Below are 23386 nucleotides of genomic sequence, written 5' to 3'. Positions count from 1 at the left end.
CTTCCACAATAAAACTGTAGAGAGCATGACTGACTATAAATCTTGTTAAAACATTACTGCCCTGGTAAAGAAGAAACTAGTGTGAGAATATGTGAGACAGGGGAATTCAGGTCTCAAAACACATCAAGAGGACCTAAAAGATTATTTTCCAAGGGAACCTAAGGAAGAAGGAACCTGTCTGTAATCTTGGAGGCCTTGTTTTCACCCTACAGCCAACGTTTCCATCAGGTACGTTGAGAAGAACTTAGTTTCTTCATCTAAAGAGAGGAAATTTTATGATTGGCACTTGGTCCTTTCCAACCCTAGCATTCTATGATATAAAAAATCTAAGATGATATGTGATATGAAGTAAGAAGAATGACTTCCCTTCTCACTGTGGATTCAGGAATGGTCACAGTGCAGTTGTGCAGGAACATAGCTGGTCTTTCAACTACAGGAGATGGTCCAAGGTCAGTGAGTAATCCTAGTGCTGCAGCCACAGCAAGGAGAAATGCTGGATTTCATGCAGGTGGAAGCTGACTGGCTATTATCAAGAGCAAAGAATTCATATAAAATTCTCTGTGTAGTTAAATAAATCTTCAAATGAGATATTTGACATGTAAAAGGAAGCTTAAGTGGGTCAAAGGAAAAGTTGTTGGCTGACACTGAAGGATTCATGAAGGTCAGACACAGGCATGAAGTGGTGCCCCATCATCTGCAAGACTGATGAAATTTGAAAAGGTCAGAAATTTGGTTTGTACAAATAGACAATTATCTGTGAGAATGATGGCTGAGGACTTAAATTTAGATGAAAGAACAGACTCATTTTGAGCGAAGGCTTGAAGAGGACAGTTTCTGTGATGATTTTGCTATGCATTTGATTAATGATCAGAAACAGCCAAGGCTTGGCATGCATCTGGATCTTTCAAGAGAAGCCGGACACAGTAAATTATTTTTGAAGAAAGCAGTAACTGGTCAAGCAATACCATCTATCTCTGACTCACCTCTTTAGTCTAATCACAGTCACAGTCACAACCCCTGAGCTGGGAGCACTTGTTGGAAAAATAAAGGGATAAAAATATCCATCTTACAGGTTGCTGACAAAACAAAATGAGATTATGAGCATGAAAGCCCTCAACTAATATTTTAAGGGGACTGACAAGGATAGGAGAGTGAGGGAGCAGAGTGATATCTTGGTGAGAGCTATGGCTTTGGCATCAGGTAGCATGGTTTCTAATCCCTGCTCTGCCACCTGTAGATAAATCACTTAACCGCTGGAGTCTCCTATTCCTTATCCATAAAATGGGCATACAGATCCACATTGCACAGTTGTGTGACTTACAACCAAAATGGAATAACACATGAGAGGATTTTGTAAATGCTAAATCACTATATAAGTGGGAGGAATTATTAATATGATTATCGCTTGGGTCCCCAGATTATAATATTGAAATTCAGCTGCTCAAATGACAGATGAGTGATAATACATGAATAATTACCCCCAAAGTGTACTTTTTCTCCTTGCCAACTATCAGCAATAAATATTTGATTTACATTAGAAATCTAGCAACTCTGAAAGCCATTAATCCAAATATGTACTCATTTTGTGTCCTCTATGTTTTTCAACCTGTGCCTCCACCTGCTCTGTGATGCTTGCCTGACAGATGTGTTAACAGAGCTGGACATATACTGCTGGTGCCATCTCCAGCGACCTGTCTGTCAGTCAGTCAAGAGCATAAGAGCATGGAGTAAGTGGCCACGGTACATGGAGCAGCTTGCAGGAATCTGTAGAATACTCCAAAGGAAGGATATGCATTGTCCTAAAGAACTGCCAAGCACAGTGAGTGGATGAGAGGAACACAAGGATGCGGGAAACCTAAGAGACCCTGTCATAGATGACTGTTGTTCTCCTGTCTGCCCTTCATTAGCCGCCTTGTGGTAAGAAAACCTCTATTTCCTTTCGTTAACCACCCTTCCCCGACTCTTGTCCACGTGGTATTTGGGTGAGGCTGACCTCAGCCCTCTGCTCCAGAAGTAGGCACACAACCCAGTCCTTCTATCAGAGCCTTGGTGATTGGATCTGGGATGGACAAGTCAGTTTGTCCCACTGAAAGTCAATATTGTGAAAAAAGCCTTTTCCTGAGCCTGAAGATGTCCAGAAATAGTTTCATAGTGATATTTCTGAGCATCTGGATCCAGCCGAGACTGAAGCTTACATTGGACTTTGCCTTTACCCCAGCCAGTGGATTCTCTTTTTCCTTTTTTAATCCAGTCAAGAATATACGCAGCCATCTAACTAGCTATGGCCGTGTTCATTCTTTTAGCCCACACAAACTTATCGGGTGCCTCAAAGAGTTAGACAACTGTGGGTTAGGGAACAAGCCACGCAGTCCACACGACCACCTTGAATTCTGACGTCAATTGCAACTTCTGGGGGCAGGGAGAGGGTGTCCAAAACCATCTTCCAGTGTGTTAATTTACTAAAAAGATTCACAGAACTCACTGAAAGCTGTTATACTCATGGTTTCAGGTTATTATAAGTAGAGGACATGGATTAAATTCAGTTGGAGGAAGAGATACATAGGGAAGAAAGATACCAAACGCAGAGCTTCCAGTCGTCCTGTCCTGGTGGCTTCAGGACAGTGTTACTTTCCTGGTGTTGAAGGGTGAACATTGCCAACCAGTGAGGCTCACCCATGCCTAGGTGTCCGCACTGCTACTGGGGCTTGATCACATACTGCCCACAGGGCTGACCTTAGTCTCTAGCTGTTCTGTGGTCAGGCTAAGACCTTTAGTCTCCATTCCCTCCAGAGGTCAGGCAGATAACATGTGGCCCAAAGTTCCCATCATAAATCACATTGTTAGACTGTATGCTGGCCAAGGTCCCCAGGCAAACAAAGATGCTCCTCTCAGGCACGACTTTCCAGGATGTAGAGATCACCTCCAAATAACCAAGAGAAAAGGCCAGGAAAGGTAAATTCTTCACTACACATGCCACCCCGTGGACTTTGGCCAACACTTCCTTACAGCAAAATGATCATATTTCTCTGGGCATCTGCATTTAGTATAGGGTATTTATGACAGATTCAGCAATAGAATCAGTGTGAAATGCCTAATATTTGGAGGAATTAGTGTGATGTAGGGATAGTTTTCAAGAAACAGCTGATCCATCCTATAAAGCCATTGCATACCTTTTTTTCATATTTTTGTATTAATTTACTTACTTATTTTTCCCCTTGATCTACCACTATTTGTCCCTGATGATAAATGTGTATAAAAATATTTAGCATAGAAATTAGCTGATGGTTAACTAAATCCAGTTCTTCCTTGGGCCAGTCATTTTTCTTCAGTATTACATCCTGAGGAGGCTTTAACTCAGTCTCCTAATACATTTTACTATCTAGATTAGTATTATCATAAGACTTATTTACATATGATGGTTGAATCTGACCAACAATGTTGATGTTATACCATATTGCAGTACGGTAGCGGATGCAACCTGAAAAATAAGAGTCAAATGATTCTGGTACATTACTGGTGTCCCACTCAGACATAAACAGTTAGTCCTATCCAGCATCGCGTTGTTTTATCAAAATGTCTCCCAAAGTAATGCCACTAAGGTTTGCAGGCTTTCATTCAACCTTTTCAGGTTCCAAAAGCAGGAGTGGTCTCAGTAACATATGTCTGCACCCTTTAGGCATCTAGTATAATTGAGAAAAAAAGACAATAGCATCTCTTAATCTGAGCCTCTCTCTAGGCACCAATGCAATACTTGATTTCCCTCATTGCATAACACATTTATTCATTCCTTTACCTTTAGCTACTATTCTTTTTTTCTCTGTCTTCATTTATTTACTCAAATCTTTCCACCTTTAGAAAGGACGTTGGATTCAGCCACTGTGCTGGTCTACATTGCTGGCAGAAATTCTAGTCTTGCAATTTCCTCCACAGCCCCATCTGCATTCATATAGGGGAGGGTTGCATACATACAGAACTAGTGGGCTATCTGGACCACTAGACAATACAGCCACATTCCCCAACAACCCCAATTTGCCAGACAGTGTAAAACCATAATCCATCCCCTCAGACCTTAGGAATTCTGACTTAATGGTTTGAAGGGATGGTTACAATTTCTTGCTTAGGTATCATCCCTGCTTCTGGCACTGCATTGCCCTCTCTTCCGCAGATCCTCCAGAAAGGCTGAGGAATCTATCTAGTGGGGTCCTTCAAGTTGAGTGCATGTGTGTGTGTGTGTATGTGTGTGTACATACTCATGGAGGCATGTAAGCCAGTTCTTTATGTCTTTATCTCTCTTCATCCTTTGTAGTGGGTGGAATCATGTCCCCTCAAAAGATACATTCAAGTCCTAAGGCCCAGCACCTGTGAATGTGACCTACATCCACCATATCGTCTTCATGGCCACACCATCCACTGAGGTCCCAGGGATGCTCTGGCAAGTCCAGATGCACTATGAGATGCTCGTCAACTCCTTCCAGGGATTTTTTGTCACCCTTATAAACTGTTTCTACAACAGGGAGGTACAGGCTGAAATTGAGAAATCTTGGAGCCGCTGGACACTGGCCCTGGACTTCAAGCACAAGGCCTGCAGCAGGAGGAGCAGCTACAGCTATGGCCTGATGGTGTCACACACGAGTGTCACCAATGTAGGCCTCTGTGCAGGACTTGGCCTGCCCCTCAGCCCCTGCCTGCTGCCCACTATCACCAACAGCTACCCCCAGTTGCCTGGCCACACCAAGCCAGGGGCCCCAGCCCTCGAGACCATGCCACCTGCCATGACTGTTCCCAAGGATGATGGGTTCCTCAAGGCTCCTGCTCAGGGCTGGATGAGGAGATCACTGAACCTGAGTGGCCACCTGCCCTACTGTGGGAAGAGTGGGAGACAGTCATGTGACTGGAGACCTGGGTGCTGGACCTGCAGACACAAGGGCGGATGGACAGATGGACTGAGAGATGGGTGATTGGATGGTTGCCCGCTCGGGGCTGGGACCAGGAGGAAAAAAAAGAAAAGGGAAAAGGAAAAAAAAAATCAAGTTAAGATGAGTTCACACAGGGTTAGAGTGGGCCCTAATCCATGTCGGGTAACTTTAGAAGAAGAGGGAAATTTGTACACAGACACAGAGATACAGGCACGAAGGCCGTGTGAAGACAGAGGCAGAAATTGAAGTGATGCATCTACAAGCCAAGCAATGTCAGGGATTTCCAGCCACTACCAGAAGCCAGGAAGAGGCAAGGAAAGATTCTCCCCTGCAGGTTTCAAAGGTAATATAGCTCTGCTGACACCTTGATTTCAGACTTCTGGTCACCAGAACTGTGAGAGAATAAATTTCTGGTGTTTTAAGCACCCAATTTGTGGTAATTTGTGACAGCAGCCCTGGGAAACTAATATGCTCTGTTTTAGACAATAAATGTTCCAATTCTCTGTCAAGCCATTACTCTGAGGATGATATCTATCTGCCCATGGGTGGGCGTTATGGACCGTAAAGTGTGTTCCTTGGTCTGAAGAAATGTGACTCAGTGGTTCAAATTGGTGCAGTGTCTTCTGTTCAGGTCCTTTTATAGTCCTCTGAGCATTTTCATCCATCCATCCAGAGTAACTGTCTATTCTTGTCAGGATTTATTTGTAGCCTCCAGGGCCTACTGGCATCACTCTGACTTGCCAGCTATGTGCAAGACGTTCCCCACAGGCGATCTGCCCCCTGGCCATCTGCAGTATCCCTCTCTCTGTTTGGAAGACAGAATAGTTTTTTTTTTTTGTTTTTTTTTGCTTTTTTTTTCCTCTATCACTTAAAAGTCTGAATAAATAGTACAGAGCTAACAACACTACTCTACAAGTTAAGAATCTAGGCTCCTATCTTCTTGCTGTGTTATTCATAGTCTTGATGGCATGACACAGGGAGTGTTACTCTTCCAAGTTTTTATTTTGCAATTTTGCTGTGATTTTTGTATACCTTTTTTTTAAAATTAAATTTTATTGAGATATATTCACATACCATGCAGTCACACAAAGTGTACATTCAGTTGTTCACAGCACCATTATATAGTTGTGCATTCATCACCAAAATTAATTTTTGAACATTTTCATTACCACACACACAAAAATAATAAGAATAAAAATTAAACTGAAAAAGAACAATTAAAGTCAAAAAGAACACTGGGCGCCTGTTTTTTTTTTTCCCCCATTTTTCTACTCATCCATACACTGGACAAAGGGGAGTGTGGTCCATATGGCTTTCCCAATCACATTGTCACCCCTGAAAAGCTATATTTTTATACAATCGTCTTCAAGATTCAAGTGTTCTGGGTTGTAGTTTGATAGTTTCAGGTATTTACTGCTAGCTATTCCAATTCATTAGAACCTAAAAAGGGGTGCCTACGTAAGAGTGCTCACCAGAGTGACCTCTTGGCTCCTTTTGGAATCTCTCTGCCACTGAAGCTTGTTTCATTTTCTTTCACATCCTCCTTTTGCTCAAGAAGATGTTCTCCATCCCACGATGCCAGGTCTAGATTCCTCCCCAGGAGTCATACTCCATGTTGACAGGGAGATTTACTCCCCTGGGTGTCAGATCCCACATAGTGGGGAGGGCAGTGATTTCACCTGCCAAGTTGGCTTGGCTAGAGAGAGAGGGCCACATCTGAGCAACAAAGAGGCACTCAGGGGAGGCACTTAGGCACAATTATAGGGAGGCCTAGTCTCTCCTTTGCAGCAACAGTCTTGCCAAGCGCAAGTCCCGTGGTCAAGGGCTCAGCCCATCAGACCACCAGTCCCCTATGTCTGTGAGCACATCAGCAACCATTGAGGTGGGGAGGCCCAGCACCCCTGCATTCTCCACCAGCTCCAGAGGGGGACTCTGCATATTTTTTCCATTTTTTAAAAAATTATCTCTTTTTTTAATTAACTATTTATAAAAAAATTTTTTAAAGGAAAACATACAATAAAAAAACATTTCAAACAAACCATAACAAGGGAGGAAGAAAAAGACAGCTAACCTAAAATAACTACCTTATTTCCAACATGTTCCTACTCTACCCCAAGAAAATAACCTAATATTAGCAAAATTTCTGTGAACTTCTTCCTACTATACCCACCAGAAATTAACAAACCATAGTCATTCCTGGGCATTCCCAGAATGTTAAATTTACCCACAATAGCTTATCTGTTCTTATTGGGTTATCGTTCCCCCTTCATTAATTGCTCTCTATTGCTAGTTCCCCTTTATTCTATATTATAAACCGTTTATCTTATGTTTTTCAGTGTTCACATATAATATAATATTATATTATATGTGAACATATAAAAATTCTCTTTTTGTGCCTGGCTTATTTCGCTCAGCATTATGTCTTCAAGGTTCATCCATGTTGTCATATGTTTCACGACATCGTTCCTTCTTACTGCCGCGTAGTATTCCATCGTGTGTATATACCACATTTTATTTATCCACTCATCTGTTGAAGGACATTTGGGTTGTTTCCATCTCTTGGAAATTGTGAATAATGCTGCTATGAACATTGGTGTGCAGATATCTGTTCATGTCACTGCTTTCAGATCTTCTGGGTGTATACTGAGAAGTGCAATTGCTAGATAGAAGGGTAACTCTATATCTAGTTTTCTAAGGAACAGCCAGACTGACTTCCAGAGTGGCTGAACTATTATACAGTCCCACCAACAATGAATAAGAGTTCCAATTTCTCCACATCCTCTCCAGCATTGTAGTTTCCTGTTTGTTTAATGGCAGCCATTCTAATTGGTGTGAGATGGTATCTCATTGTGGTCTTAATTTGCATCTCTCTAATAGCTAGTGAAGCTGAACCTTTTTTCATGTGTTTCTTGGCCATTTGTATTTCCTCTTCAGAGAACTGTCTTTTCATATCTTTTGCCCATTTTATAATTGGGCTGTCTGTACAATTGTCATTGACTTGTAGGATTTCTTTAAATATGCAAGATATCAGTTTTTTGTCAGATACATGGTTTCCAAAAATTTTCCCCGATTGAGTTGGCTGCCTCTTCACCTTTTTGACAGAGTCCTTTGAGGTATGGAAACTTCTAAGCTTGAGAAGTTCCCATTTATCTCTTTTTTCTTTTGTTGCTTGTGCTTTAGGTGTAAGGTCTAGGAAGTGACTGCCTAACACAAGGTCTTGAAGATGTTTCCCTAGATTATCTTTTAGGAGTTTTATGGTACGGTCTTTTATATTGAGATCTTTGATCCACTTTGAGTTAATTTTTGTGTGGGGTGTGAGGTTGGGGTCCTGTTTCATTCTTTTGGATATGGATATTCAACTCTCCCAGCCCTATTTGGTGAAAAGACTGTTATGTCCCAGTTCAGTGACTTTGGGGGCCTTATCAAAGATCAGTCAGCTGTAGATCTGGGGGTCTATTTCTGAATTCTCAATTTGATTCCATTGATCAATATATCTATCTCTGCACCAGTACCATGCTGTTTTGACTACTGTGGCTTTATGATAAGCTTCAAAGCCAGGGAGTGTAAGTCCTCCCACTTCATTTTTCTTTTTTAGAGTGTTTTTAGCAATTTGAGGCATCTTCTCTATCCAAATAAATTTGATAACTAGCTTTTCAAAGTCTGAAAAGTAGGTTGTTGGAATTTTGATTGGGATTGCATTGAATCTGTAGATAAGTTTGGATAGAAATGACATCTTGGTGACATTTAGCCTTCCTATTCATGAACGCGGAATATTTTTCCATCTTTTAAGGTCCCTCTCTATTTCTTTTAGTAGAGTTATGTAGTTTTCTTTGTATAGGTCTTTTGCATCTTTGGTTAAGTTTATTCCTAGGTACTTGATTTTTTTAGTTGCTATTGAAAATTGTATCTTTTTCTTGAGTGTCTCTTCACTTCATTCATTTCTAGCATATAGAAACATTACTGACTTATGTGCATTAATCTTGTATCCCGCTACTTTGCTAAATTTGTTTATTAGCTCTAGTAGCTGTATTGTCGATTTCTCAGGGTTTTCCAGATAGAAGATCATATCATCTGCAAACAATGACAGTTTTACTTCTTCCTTTCCAATTTGGATGCCTTTTATTTGTTTGTCTTGCCAGATTGCCCTGGCTAGCAGTTCTAGCACAATGTTGAATAACAGTGGTGACAGCGGGCATCCTTGTCTTGTTCCTAATCTTAGAGGTAAGGCTTTCAGTCTCTTGACATTGAGTGCTATGGTGGCTGTGGCTTTTTCATATATGCTCTTTATCTTATTGAGGAAGTTTCCTTCAATTCCTACCTCTTGAAGAGTTTTTATCAAAAACGGATGTTGAATTTTGTCAAATGCTTTTTCAGCATCTATTGAGATTATCATTTGATTTTTCCCTTTTGATTTGTTGATGTGTTATAATACATTGATTGATTATCTTATGTTGAACCATCCTTGTATGCCTGGAATGAACCCCAGTTGGTCATGGTGTACGATTTTTTAAATGTGTCTTTGGATTTGACTTGCAAGTATTTGGTTGAGAATTTTTGCATCTATATTCCTTAAGGAGATTGGCCTGTAGTTTTCCTTTTTTGTACCATCTTTGCCTGGTTTTTGTATTGGATGGATGTTAGCTTCATAAAATGTTAGGTAGTGTTCCATTTTCTTCAATGTTTTGAAAGAGTTTAAGTAAGATTGGTGTCAGTTCTTTTTGGAAAGTTTGGTAGAATTCCCCTGTGAAGACTTCTGGCCCTGGAAACTTATTTTTGGGAAGTTTTTTGATGACTGATTGGATTTCTTTGCTTGTGATTGGTTGGTTGAGGTCTTCTTTTTTTTTTTTTTTTTTTTTTTTTTTAAATCATCATTTTATTGAGATATATTCACATACCACGCAGTCATACAAAACAAATTGTACTTTCGATTGTTTACAGTACCATTACATAGTTGTACATTCATCACCTAAATCAATCCCTGACACCTTCATTAGCACACACACAAAAATAACAAGAATAATAATTAGAGTGAAAAAGAGCAATTGAAGTAAAAAAGAACACTGGGTACCTTTGTCTGTTTGTTTCCTTCCCCTACTTTTCTACCCATCCATCCATAAACTAGACAAAGTGGTGTTTGGTCCTTATGGCTTTCCCAATCCCATTGTCACCCCTCATAAGCTACATTTTTATACAACTGTCTTCGAGATTCATGGGTTCTGGGTTGTAGTTTGATAGTTTCAGGTATCCACCACCAGCTACCCCAATTCTTTAGAACCTAAAAAGGGTTGTCTAAAGTGTGCATAAGAGTGCCCACCAGAGTGACCTCTCGGCTCCTTTTGGAATCTCTCTGCCACTGAAGCTTATTTCATTTCCTTTCACATCCCCCTTTTGGTCAAGAAGATGTTCTCCGTCCCACGGTGCCAGGTCTACATTCCTCCCTGGGAGTCATATTCCACGTTGCCAGGGATATTCACTTCCCTGGGTGTCTGATCCCACGTAGGGGGGAGGGCAGTGATTTCACCTTTCAAGTTGGCTTAGCCAGAGAGAGAGGGCCACATCTGAGCAACAAAGAGGCATTCAGGAGGAGACTCTTAGGCACAAATACAGGGAGGCCTAGCCTCTCCTTTGCAGCAACCGTCTTCCCAAGGGTAAAACTTATGTTAGAGGGCTCAACCCATCAAACCACCAGTCCCCTATGTCTGTGGTCATGTTAGCAACCATGGAGGTGGGGTAGGCGAATACCCCTGCATTCTCCACAGGCTCCTCAAGGGGGCACTACATCTTTTTTTTTTTTTTTTTTCCCCTTGTTTGTCTTTTTTCTTTTTTTTTTTTTTTTTTTTAACTTTCCCTTCTTTTTTCAAATCACCTGTATGAAAAAAAAAGTTAAAAAGAAAACAAACATACAATAAAAGAGCATTTCAAAGAGACCACAGCAAGGGAGTAAGAAAAAGACAACTAACCTAAGATAACTGCTTAACTTCCAACATGTTCCTACTTTACCCCAAGAAAGTTACATAATATAGCAACATTTCAGTGAACTTGTTCCTACTACAACCATCAGAAATTAACAGACCATAGTCATTTCTGGGCATCCCCAGAACGTTAAATAGCTTATCTGTTCTTCCTGGATTATTGTTCCCCCCTTCCTTAATTGCTCTCTACTGCTAGTTCCCCTACATTCTACATTATAAACCATTTGTTTTACATTTTTCAAAGTTCACATTAGTGGTAGCATATAATATTTCTCTTTTTGTGCCTGGCTTATTTCGCTCAGCATTATGTCTTCAAGGTTCATCCATGTTGTCATATGTTTCACCAGATCGTTCCTTCTTACTGCCGCGTAGTATTCCATCGTGTGTATATACCACATTTTATTTATCCACTCATCTGTTGAAGGACATTTGGGTTGTTTCCATCTCTTGGCAATTGTGAATAATGCTGCTATGAACATTGGCGTGCAGATATCTGTTCGTGTCACTGCTTTCCGATCTTCCGGGTATATACCGAGGAGTGCAATCGCTGGATCGAATGGTAGCTCTATATCTAGTTTTCTAAGGAACTGCCAGACTGACTTCCAGAGTGGCTGAACCATTATACAGTCCCACCAACAATGAATAAGAGTTCCAATTTCTCCACATCCCCTCCAGCATTTGTAGTTTCCTGTTTGTTTAATGGCAGCCATTCTAACCGGTGTTAGATGGTATCTCATTGTGGTCTTAATTTGCATCTCTCTAATAGCTAGTGAAGCTGAACATTTTTTCATGTGTTTCTTGGTCATTTGTATTTCCTCTTCAGAGAACTGTCTTTTCATATCTTTTGCCCATTTTATAATTGGGCTGTCTGTACTATTGTCATTGAGTTGTAGGATTTCTTTGTATATGCAAGATATCAGTCTTTTGTCAGATACATGGTTTCCAAAAATTTTTTCCCATTGAGTTGGCTGCCTCTTTACCTTTTTGAGAAATTCCTTTGAGGTGCAGAAACTTCTAAGCTTGAGGAGTTCCCATTTATCTGTTTTCTCTTTTGTTGCTTGTGCTTTGGGTGTAAAGTCTAGGAAGTGGCCTCCTAATACAAGGTCTTGAAGATGTTTTCCTACATTATCTTCTAGGAGTTTTATGGTACTTTCTTTTATATTGAGATCTTTGGTCCATTTTGAGTTAATTTTTGTGTAGGGGGTGAGGTAGGGGTCCTCTTTCATTCTTTTGGATATGGATATCCAACTCTCCCAGCCCCATTTGTTGAAAAGACCATTATGGCTCAGTTCGGTGACTTTGGGGGCCTTATCAAAGATCAGTCGGCCATAGATCTGAGGGTCTATCTCTGAATTCTCAATTCGATTCCATTGATCTATATGTCTATCTTTGTGCCAGTACCATGCTGTCTTGGCAACTGTGGCTTTATAATAAGCTTCAAAGTCAGGGAGTGTAAGTCCTCCCACTTCGTTTTTCTTTTTTAGAGTGTCTTTAGCAATTCGAGGCATCTTCCCTTTCCAAATAAATTTGATAACTAGCTTTTCCAAGTCTGCAAAGTAGGTTGTTGGAATTTTGATTGGGATTGCATTGAATCTGTAGATGAGTTTGGGTAGAATTGACATCTTAATGACATTTAGCCTTCCTATCCATGAACATGGAATATTTTTCCATCTTTTAAGGTCCCCTTCTATTTCTTTTAGTAGAGTTATGTAGTTTTCTTTGTATAGGTCTTTTACATCTTTGGTTAAGTTGATTCCTAGGTACTTGATTTTTTTAGTTGCTATTGAAAATGGTATCTTTTTCTTGAGTGTCTCTTCAGTTTGTTCATTTCTAGCATATAGAAACATTACTGACTTATGTGCATTAATCTTGTATCCCGCTACTTTGCTAAATTTGTTTATTAGCTCTAGTAGGTGTATCGTTGATTTCTCAGGGTTTTCTAGATATAAGATCATATCATTTGCAAACAATGACAGTTTTACTTCTTCTTTTCCAATTTGGATGCCTTTTATTTCTTTGTCTTGCCGGATTGCCCTGGCTAGCACTTCCAGCACAATGTTGAATAACAGTGGTGACAGCGGGCATCCTTGTCTTGTTCCTGATCTTAGAGGGAAGGCTTTCAGTCTCTCACCATTGAGTACTATGCTGGCTGTGGGTTTTTCATATATGCTCTTTATCATGTTGAGGAAGTTTCCTTCAATTCCTACCTTTTGAAGTGTTTTTATCAAAAGGGATGTTGGATTTTGTCAAATGCTTTTTCAGCATCTATTGAGATGATCAATTGATTTTTCCCTTTCGAGTTTTTAATGTGTTGTAATACATTGATTGTTTTTCTTATGTTGAACCATCCTTGCATGCCTGGAATGAACCCCACTTGGTCATGGTGTATGATTTTTTTAATGTGTCTTTGGATTCGATTTGCAAGTATTTTGTTGAGGATTTTTGCATCTATATTCATTAGGGAGATTGGCCGGTAGTTTTCCTTTTTTGTAGCATCTTTGCCTGGTTTTGGTATTAGATTGATGTTAGCTTCATAAAATGAGTTAGGTAGTGTTCCATTTTTTTCAATGTTTTGAAAGAGTTGAGTAAGATTGGTGTCAGTTCTTTCTGGAAAGTTTGGTAGAATTCCCCTGTGAAGCCATCTGGCCCTGGGCATTTATTTGTGGGAAGATTTTTGATGACTGATTGGATCTCTTTGCTTGTGATGGGTTGGTGGAGGTCTTCTATTTCTTCTCTGGTCAGTCTAGGTTGTTCATATGTTTCCAGGAAATTGTCCATTTCTTCTACATTATCCAGTTTGTTGCCATACAGTTGTTCATAATATCCTCTTATAATTTTTTTAATTTCTTCAGGATCTGCAGTTATGTCACCTTTTTCATTCATTATTTTGTTTATATGGGTCTTCTCTCTTTTTGATTTTGTCAGTCTAGCTAGGGGATTGTCAATCTTGTTGATCTTCTCAAAGAACCAACTTTTGGTGATATTTATCCTTTCTAATGTTTTTTTGTTCTCTATGTCATTTATTTCTGCTTTAATCCTTGTTATTTCTTTTCTTCTACTTGGTTTAGGATTGGTTTGCTGTTCATTTTCTAGCTTCTTCAGTTGATCCATTAGTTCTTTGATTTTGGCTCTTTCTTCCTTTTTAATATATGCGTTTAGTGCTATAAATTTCCCCCTTAGCACTGCTTTTGCTGCATCCCATAGGTTTTGGTATGTTGTGTTCTCATTTTCATTCGTCTCTATATATTTAGCAATTTCTCTTGCTATTTCTTCTTTAACCCACTGGTTGTTTAGGAGTGTGTTGTTTAACCTCCAGGTATTTGTGAATTTTCTAAGTCTCTGATGGTTATTGACTTCTAATTGTATTCCATTGTGGTCAGAGAATGTGCTTTGAATGATTTCAATCTTTTTAAATTTATTGAGGCTTGTTTTATGTCCCAGCATATGATCTATTCTGGAGAAAGTTCCGTGAGCACTAGAAAAGTATGTGTATCCTGGTGATTTGGGATGTAATGTCCTGTAGATGTCTGTTAAATCTAATTCATTTATCAGATTGTTTAGGTTTTCAATTTCCTTATTGGTCTTCTGTCTGGTTGATCTATCTATAGGAGAGAGTGATGTGTTGAAGTCTCCCACAATTATTGTGGAAACATCAATTGCTTCCTTTAGTTTTGCCAATGTTTCTCTCATGTATTTTGTGGCACCTTGATTGGGTGCATAGACATTTACGATTGTTATTTCTTCTTGCTGAATTGTCCCTTTTATTAGTATGTAGTGGCCTTCTTTGTCTCTCAAAACATCCCTGCATTTGAAGTCTATTTTATCTGAGATTAATATTGCTACACCTGCTTCCTTTTGGCTGTAGCTTGCATGAAATATTTTTTTCCATCCTTTCACTTTCAATTTCTTTGTGTCCCTGTGTCTAAGATGAGTCTCTTGTATGCAACATATTGATGGTTCATTTTTTTTGATCCATTCTGCGAATCTATATCTTTTAATTGGGGAGTTTAATCCATTTACATTCAACGTTAAAACCGTGAAGGCATTTCTTGAATCGGCCATCTTATCCTTTGGATTATGTTTGCCATATTTTTCCCTCTCTCTATTAATATCCTTTATTGTACCCATACCGAATCTCTTTAGTACTGAACCTTTCTCCAAGTCTCTCTGTCCTGTCTTTGTTTCTCTGTCTGTAGGGCTCCCTTTAGTATCTCCAGTAGGGCAGGTCTCTTGTTAGCAAATTCTCTCAGCATTTCTTTGTCTGTGAAAAATTTAAGCTCTCCCTCAAATTTGAAGGAGAGCTTTGCTGGATAAAGTATTCTTGGCTGGAAATTCCTCTCTCTCAGAATTTTAAATATATCGTGCCATTGCCTTCTCGCCTCCATGGTGGCTGCTGAGTAGTCACTACTTAGTCTTATGCTGTTTCCTTTGTATGTGGTGAATTGCTTTTCTCTTGCTGCTTTCAGAACTTGCTCCTTCTCTTCTATGTTTGACAGTGTGATCAGTATATGTCTCGGAGTGGGTTTTTTTGGATTTATTCTATTTGGAGTTCGCTGAGCATTTATGATTTGTGTATTTATGTTGTTTAGAAGATTTGGGAAGTTTTCCCCAACAATTTCTTTGAATACTCTTCCTAGACCTTTACCCTTTTCTTCCCCTTCTGGGACACCAATGAGTCTTATATTCGGACGCTTCATATTATCTATCATATCCCTGAGGTCCATTTCGAGTTTTTCAATTTTTTTCCCCATTCTTTCTTTTATGCTTTCATTTTCCATTCTGTCATCTTCCAGGTCACTGATTCGTTGTTCAACTTCCTCTAGTCTTGTACTATGAGTGTCCAGAATCTTTTTAATTTGGTCAACAGTTTCTTTAATTTCCATAAGATCATCCATTTTTTTATTTAGTCTTGCAATGTCTTCTTTATGCTCTTCTAGGGTCTTCTTGATTTCCTTCATATCCCGTACTAGGGTCTCATTGTTCATCTTTAGTTCTTTGAGTAGCTGCTCTAGGTGTGTCTCTTCTGGTCTTTTGATTTGGGTGCTTGGGCTTGGGTTATCCATATCGTCTGGTTTTTTCATATGCTTTATAATTTTCTGTTGTTTTTGGCCTCGTGGCATTTGCTGTCCTTGATAGGGTTCTTTTAGGGTTTGTAGACCAGTTGAAGTCCTTATCTCTAATTTATCAGATCTACAGCTTCGTGGAGTACACTTTCTCTAACTAACCAGCAGGTGGCGTCCACGAGCCACCTGTTCTCCACAAGCCAGATCTCCCCTGCTTAGCCTTTTTGGTGAGTGGGGGAGTGAGTCTTGTGGGGCCCAATTGGTGTCCCAAGCTTGCGTGTGTAGTTGGTGTTGCCTGCCCTGTATGTGGGGCGTGTTTCTGGGCAGTCGGGGAGGGGGGGTGGCCCTAACAATCAAATCTCCCTGATGATCCTAGAGTTTTAAAGCTACTGCAATAGTCTAATCCTTCAGTTCAGTCCTGCCACAGTTTGTCTCTGCCACTGACCCACAAGTCTTTGGTATTGGCGTATGGCTCCTGAGACTTGCAAGTGGGCCCCTCTTCCAGGCTGTGCACCCCGGGTCCTCTGTGCTATGTCACAGGTGAGTGCCGTCCCCCCAGGGCAGTTCTGGGCTGCTGGGCTGTGTTGGGAGGCTCCCAGTCTGCTCAAATGATGGCTGAATGGGGCTCTGTTAATTCACACTGCTCCCCCTTCCCAGCTCTGGGACATTCAGCTGAGGTTGCAGGGAAGGCTAATGTCCACGCCCAGTTTTGTGGCGTGTGCCTGTTATTTGAAGCACTTCCGTCACACTGGGCTGTCTGGGGCAGCTCTGGGCCACGGGGCTGGCGATGGGCAGGAGTGTTTCCTGTCCACCAGGATGGTGGCTGTGAGCGGACACCCCCCTTTTCTTGGGAAGTTGTGTTGTTTAGTGAATTTTCTCAGCCACTGGATTATTGCCTTTTGTCTCAGAGCTCTCTTATTTCTGCTCTTGACTTGACGTGCCCAAATTTCAGTTCTTTGAAGCTTTCTGTATTGAGCTTCTTAGAGTAATTGTTTTAGAAAAAGCAAAAAGGATTTAAAAAAAAAAAAAAAAAAGTCCCTCCTCAGAGATCTAATGGGTTATTGAAATGCTAATAGACAAAGCAACCAGGGCCATTAAGGAAAGGTGCCCTGGGCAGAGAGATCAGCCTTGCTTCGGGATTTGCATATGCGCCTCAAGGCCTGATCTCCGCCCTTCCCCTTTCTGTGTTCACCAGAACTCCAAAAATCCTCTGCTTTTACTTTGGAGCTTCTCGTGTTGTTTTCCTTCTATGCCCGTCTCCTCTCTGCTGGGCTGGCTGCTCTCAGAGTCTCTGGTGTCTGGCCTCAGTCTATCTATGGTTGGAGTTTGAATCAGTAGAATGAGTTTCCGATGAGAGCAGCCACTGCAATTCTCCCTTCTCCTTCCTGGAGCTGACAGCCCCTCCTCCCCCGGGACTGAGCCTGGCAGGGAGGGGCGCGGGTCCCCTGGCCGCAAAAACTTACAGATTTCGCTGATCTCAGCAGTTCCACGTTTTCATGAGTGTTGTATGAAGTATGCCCAAAGACAGATTGCTCTGTGGTGTCCAGTCCACGCAGTTCCTGGCTTTTTACCTACTTTCCTGGAGGAGTAACTAAAACATACAGCTCACCAGCCTGCCATCTTGCCCCGCCCTCCGGTTGAGGTCTTCTATTTCTTCTCTGGTCAGTCTAGGTTGTTTATGTGTTTCCAGAAAATTGTCCATTTCCTCTACATAAGCCAGTTTGTTGGCACACAGTTGTTCATAGTATCCTCTTATAATTTTTTTAATTTCTTCAGGAGCCACAGTAATGTCAACTTTCTCATTCATTATTTTGTTTATATGGGTCTTCTCTCTTTTTGATTTTGTCAGTCTAGCTAGGGGCTTGTCAATCTTGTTGATCTCCTCAGAGAACCAACTTTTGGTGTTATTTATCTTCTCTATTGTTTTTTTTTTTTTTTTTTTTTTTTTGTTCTCTATGTCATTTATTTCTGCTTTAATCCTTGTTATTTCTTTTCTTCTACTTGGTTTAAGATTAGTTTGCTGTTAATTTTCTAGCTTCTTCAGTTGCTCCGTTCATTCTGTGATTTTAGCTCTTTCTTCCTTTTTAATGTCTGCATTTAGAGCTATAAAATTCCCCCTCAGTACTGTTTTGCTGCATCCTATAGGTTTTGATATGTTGCGTTCTCATGTTCATTCATCTCTATATATTTAGCAATTTCTCTTGCTATTTCTTCTTTAACCCTCTGATTGTTTAGGAGCATGTTGTTTAACCTCCAGGTATTTGTGAGTTTTCTAAGTCTCTGATGGTTATTGACTTCTAATTGTATTCCATTGTGATCAGAGAATGTGCTTTGAATAATTTCAATTTTTTAAAATTTATTGAGGCTTGTTTTATGTCCCAACATATGATCCATTCTGGAGAAAGTTCTGTGAGCACTAGAGAAGAAAGTGTATCCTGGTGATTTGGGATGTAATGTTCTATAACAGTCTGTTAAATCCAATTCATTTATCAGATTGTTTAGGATTTCAATTTCCTTATTGGTCTTCTGTCTGGTTGATCTATCTATAGGAGAGAGTGATGTGTGGAAATCACCCACAACTATTGTGGAAACATCATTTTCTTCCTTTAGTTTTGCCAGTGTTTGTCTCATGTATTTTGTGGCACCTTGATTGGGTGCATAAACATTTATGATTGTTATTTCTTCTTGTTAAATTGCCCCTTTTATTAGTATGTCATGGCTGTCTTTGTCTCTCATAACATCCTTGCATTTTAAGTCTATTTTATCTAGATTAATATTGCTACTCCTGCTTTCTTTTGGCTGTAGCTTGCATGAAATCTTGTTTTCCATCCTTTCACTTTCAATTTCTTTGTGTCCCTGTGTCTAAGATGAGTCTCTTGTATGCAACATATTGATGTTTCATATTTTTTGATCCATTCCGCCAATCTATATCTTTTAATTGAGGAGTTTAATACATTCACGTTCAATGTTATTACTGTGAAAGCATTTCTTGAATCAGCCATCCTATCCTTTGGTTTATGTTTGTCAGATATATTTTTTCCCTCTCTCTCTTAATGTCCTTTAATGTACCCATACTGAATCTCTTTAGTAGTGAACCTTTCTCCATCTCTCTCTCTCCTTTCTTTGTTTCTCTGTCGGTAGGGCTCCCTTTAATAGCTCAAGTAGGGCAGGTCTCTTGTTAGCAAATTCTCTCAGCATTTGTTTGTCTGTGAAAAATTTAAGCTTTCCCTCAAATTTGAAGGAGAGCTTTGCTGGATAAAGAATTCTTGGTTGGCAATTTTTCTCTGTCAGAATTTTAAATATGTCATGCCACTGCCTTCTTGCCTCCATGGGTGGTCACTGAGTAGTCACTACTTAGTCTTATGCTGTTCCCTTTGTAGGTGGTGAATTGCTTTTCTCTTGCTGCTTTCAGAACTTGCTCCTTCTCTTCAGTATTTGACAATCTGGTCAGAATATGTCTCGGAGTGTGTTTATTTGGATTTATTCTATTTGGAGTTCGCTGGGCATTTATGATTTGTGTATTTATGTTGTTTTGAAGGTTTGGGAGTTTTCCCAAAGAATTTCTTTGAATAATCTTCCTAGACCTTTACCTCTCTCTTCCCCTTCTGGAACACCAATGACACTTATATTTGGACATTTTATATTATCTCTCATATCCCTGAGGTCCATTTCAATTTTTTCAATTTTTTCCCCATTCTTTATTTTATTCCATCATTTTCCTTTCTGTTGTCCTTGAGGTAACTAATTCGCTCTTCAGCTTCCTCTAGTCTTGTACTATGAGTATCCAGAATCTTTTTATTTTTGGTTTACAGTTTCTTTTATTTCCATAAGATCGTCTACTTTTTTATTTACTCTTTCAATTTCTTCTTTATGCTCTTCCAGGGTCTTCTTCCTATCATTTATATCTTGTGTCATGCTCTCGTTGTTTGTCTTTAGTTCTTTGATTAATTGCTCCAAGTACTGTGTCTCCTCTGATCTTTTGATTTGGATGTTTGGGTTTGGGTTATCCGTATTGTCTGTTTTTTTCATATGCTTTAAATTTTTCTGTTGTTTTTGGCCTCTTGGCATTTGCTTAACTTGATAGTGTTCTTTTAGGATATGTAGACTGATTCAAACACTTATCTCTAATTTGTCAGATCTACAGCTTTGTGGAGTATACTTTCTCTAACTAACCAGCAGGTGGCATCCGTGAGCCACCTATTCCCCTCGAGCCAGTTCTCTCCAACTTTGTCTTCGTGGTGAGTGGAGGTCTGAGTCTTGTGGGTATCCAATTGGTGCACCAAGTTTGTGTGTGTACTTGGTGCTGCCTGCCCTGAATGTGGGGCGTGTGTCTGAGCGGTTAGGGAGGGAGGGTGACTTTAATAATCAAATCTCCCAGGTGTTCCTGGAGATTTGAAGCTGTTGCAATAGTCTAATCCTTCACTTCAGTCTTGCCACAGTTTATCTCTGCTGCTGACCCACAAGTCCTTGGTATTGGCATATGGTCCCTGGGACTTGCAAGTCCAGAACAGTTATTAGTATTTTGTGCTGCAGAAGGTACAAGAATAATATGTCTAGATTCAGCCCTTGCCTCCATTGCTGTAGAACCCTTATGTCAACTTATTTCATGGACCAAGGTGGCCACCTCAAGTGAATGCACTAGGATATCCACTTGCAAATTCCAATCACTTCCTGATCCTGGAAGGGGGTTCTTGTGAGGGGCATTGGCATGTCCTACCTTAATGCATCTCTTAAATTCTCATAGTGATTTTCATGGGACTGTGCCCTGTATGGGCATCCCTTTAATTACCCAGTTTTTGATTGCCCATCTGACTGACCATATGGCCAGGCCATTGGCCACCACTCATGAGTTGGTAAAAACACAAACATAGGGGCAAACAGCATGTAATTTATCCCACTAAGCTGATTTGTTTTTATGTTTGGCAATCTTCCAAACAGGATGCTCTCTGTTTGCCTTGGAGCTGCCATCCATAAACTAGGTTTTTGCTGGTCAATCAAGAGCTGTTCAAGTGGCAATAGAATCTGGCAACTCCTTATGTGGTTCCAAAGTTGGTCTTAGGGGAAAAGAGGCTACCTGCTCTCAAGACTTTCTTTGCATTCTTCTGGTAGCATATTCCTATATAAACCATTTCCATTTCATTATGGAACTCTTCTAGGCACTGCACTCCCCATTAGAGCATTTCTCTAATATTTCCCAAGATATTGTGAGTATTTCAGGTTTCAAGATTATTTTATGTCCTTAAGTCATAGAGGCAGTTACAATTAATGTCCAGCAGCAAGCAAGTAATTGTCTCTTAAAATGGAAATTTTCTGCTATAAAATGTCAATGTTCATCACTGGGTGCATTCCATACAGAACTATTGTACAGAGAGTTCGTCTGCGCCAGCACTCCAGCTTCTAACAGGGCATGAATTAAAGTGGTAATCACTTTTTGTTCACCAACTATTTTATACTGTTTCAAACTAACAACCTGTGTGAGTTCAGACAATCTTATTGGTTCTCATATAGCATGTCCAATCAATATTGGCTGAAAGGCATATTTTCATGCCTTGGGCTTTACAATACTAGGTAGGGGAACCCTTCCGCAGTCAGACACAATATCCATCCCCATAACACATTCAGATAAAGGAGATGCAACCATTTCATATGAAGTCTGTTCTAACATTCCAATTTTCATCCAAACTTTTTTCTTAATCCCATCAATCACTGCATTCCAACATCCTCCTTATCTAACTGTAGTCCCTGTTAAAATTTTACCAACAGGTTATGGAATCATATTTCTTGGGGCTCACATATCAAAGAGTCCCAGAAAAATTTCTTCTCCATCCCCTGCCCATTTTACCCAATCATGTGCATGTGACCTTTGTCCCCAAGCTGGGGCTTCAGCCAAGGGAGCCTGGCCCTTTCATCTCAATCCAGGAGATTGGAGGTTGTGTTTCCCATTGTCATCTTTGCCTTCTGGTTTTTAAATTCCCCCAAACTAGAGTGCATAAAGCAGATTTGTTGAGGACACTTCAATGTTGGAGGACCAGTAGGTTTTCATATTTGTCCACCCAACCTCTGATAATGCTGCATTAAGACTTGTTTTGCTCTCACTAATGTTCACTTTATTTACTTCATTTATTAATAACTGAGTAATGATTTCCACCCTCTGGGATGAATCCTTTGACTCTCCCTTTTCTATTTCCCCATTCTGTAGTGAATCACTCTAACCTTCTTAATTATTTGTTGTTTCAGCATAACTCTTCCCCTTTGGTAGTGGCCCTGAGATTAGTGGCTGTATCTCTGGCCAGCTCATCATCATTGAGAATAATGAAAATGGTGGGATGATGAAAGGAATCAGGGAGGACTTTTAACCATGAAGGGACTTTGGACTTCTGTTGCATGTTAGAGGGTTTTCATTTCATCCTGCAGGTCATGGGATCCAGTAAAGTGTATAAAGCAGAGGGGTGTTTTGAAAGGTCATACCAGTGTCTATATGGAGAATGCATTTGAGAAAGACACTTGGAGGGAAGGAGACCAGCTGTTCTGGTTTGCTAAAGCTGCCATTACACAAAATACCAGAAATGGATTGGCTTTTAAAAAGGGGATTTATTAGGTCACAGATTTACAGTTTCAAGGCCATAAAAGTGTCCAAACTAAGGCATCAACAAGAGGATACTTCCACTGAAGAAAAGCTGATGGTGTCTGGAACACCTCTGTCAGCTGGGAAGGCACATGGCTGGTGTCTGCTGGTCCTTTGCTCCTGGGTTCTGGTTTCAACATGGCTTTCTCCAAAATGTCTCTGGGCTTCTGTCTCTCTTAGCTTCCCTCTCTCAGCTCCTATATATCCTTGCTTGTTTTTTTAGGGCATTTCTCTCTAAGCGTCTGGGGATCCTCTCTTAGCTCCTCCAGGGCAAACTCTGGGCTTCATCTCTTAGCTTAGCATCTCCAAACATCTTTCTGTCTGCATCTCCAAGCATCTGGGTCTGTGTCTGTCCCTGAGCCCTCTTAAGGACTAAAGGAAACTAATCCAGACCCACCTTGAATGGGCAGGGTCACACCTCTATGGAAACAGCCTAATCAAAAGATCCCACCCATCGTAAGTCTGCACCTACAAGATTGGATTAAGGAACATGGCTTTTATGGTGGATGTGATAGATTCAAACCAGCACACCAGTCAAGAGGCTCTTGCCCTAATCCTCATGGGGGGTAACAGTCTGAATCAAGTTTGGAGAGACAAATAGAGATTAAGAAAATATTTTACAAGTAAAATCTGTAGTATTTGTGCCCAGATGTGGGGGTAAGGAAAATAAAATAGCTTTTTTTTTTTTTTTTTTTTTTTGGTTTATGTAACCAGTGAAAGTAGATTGCCAACTGAGATGACAAATTTTGTTTTGGACACACTGAATTTAAGATATGTGGGAGACAGCTGAATAGACGTACCCAGAAGGTA

Source organism: Choloepus didactylus, chromosome 20 (assembly GCF_015220235.1).
Source record: "Choloepus didactylus isolate mChoDid1 chromosome 20, mChoDid1.pri, whole genome shotgun sequence".
NCBI lineage: Eukaryota > Metazoa > Chordata > Mammalia > Pilosa > Megalonychidae > Choloepus > Choloepus didactylus.
Note: the sequence above shows the minus strand (reverse complement) of the source record.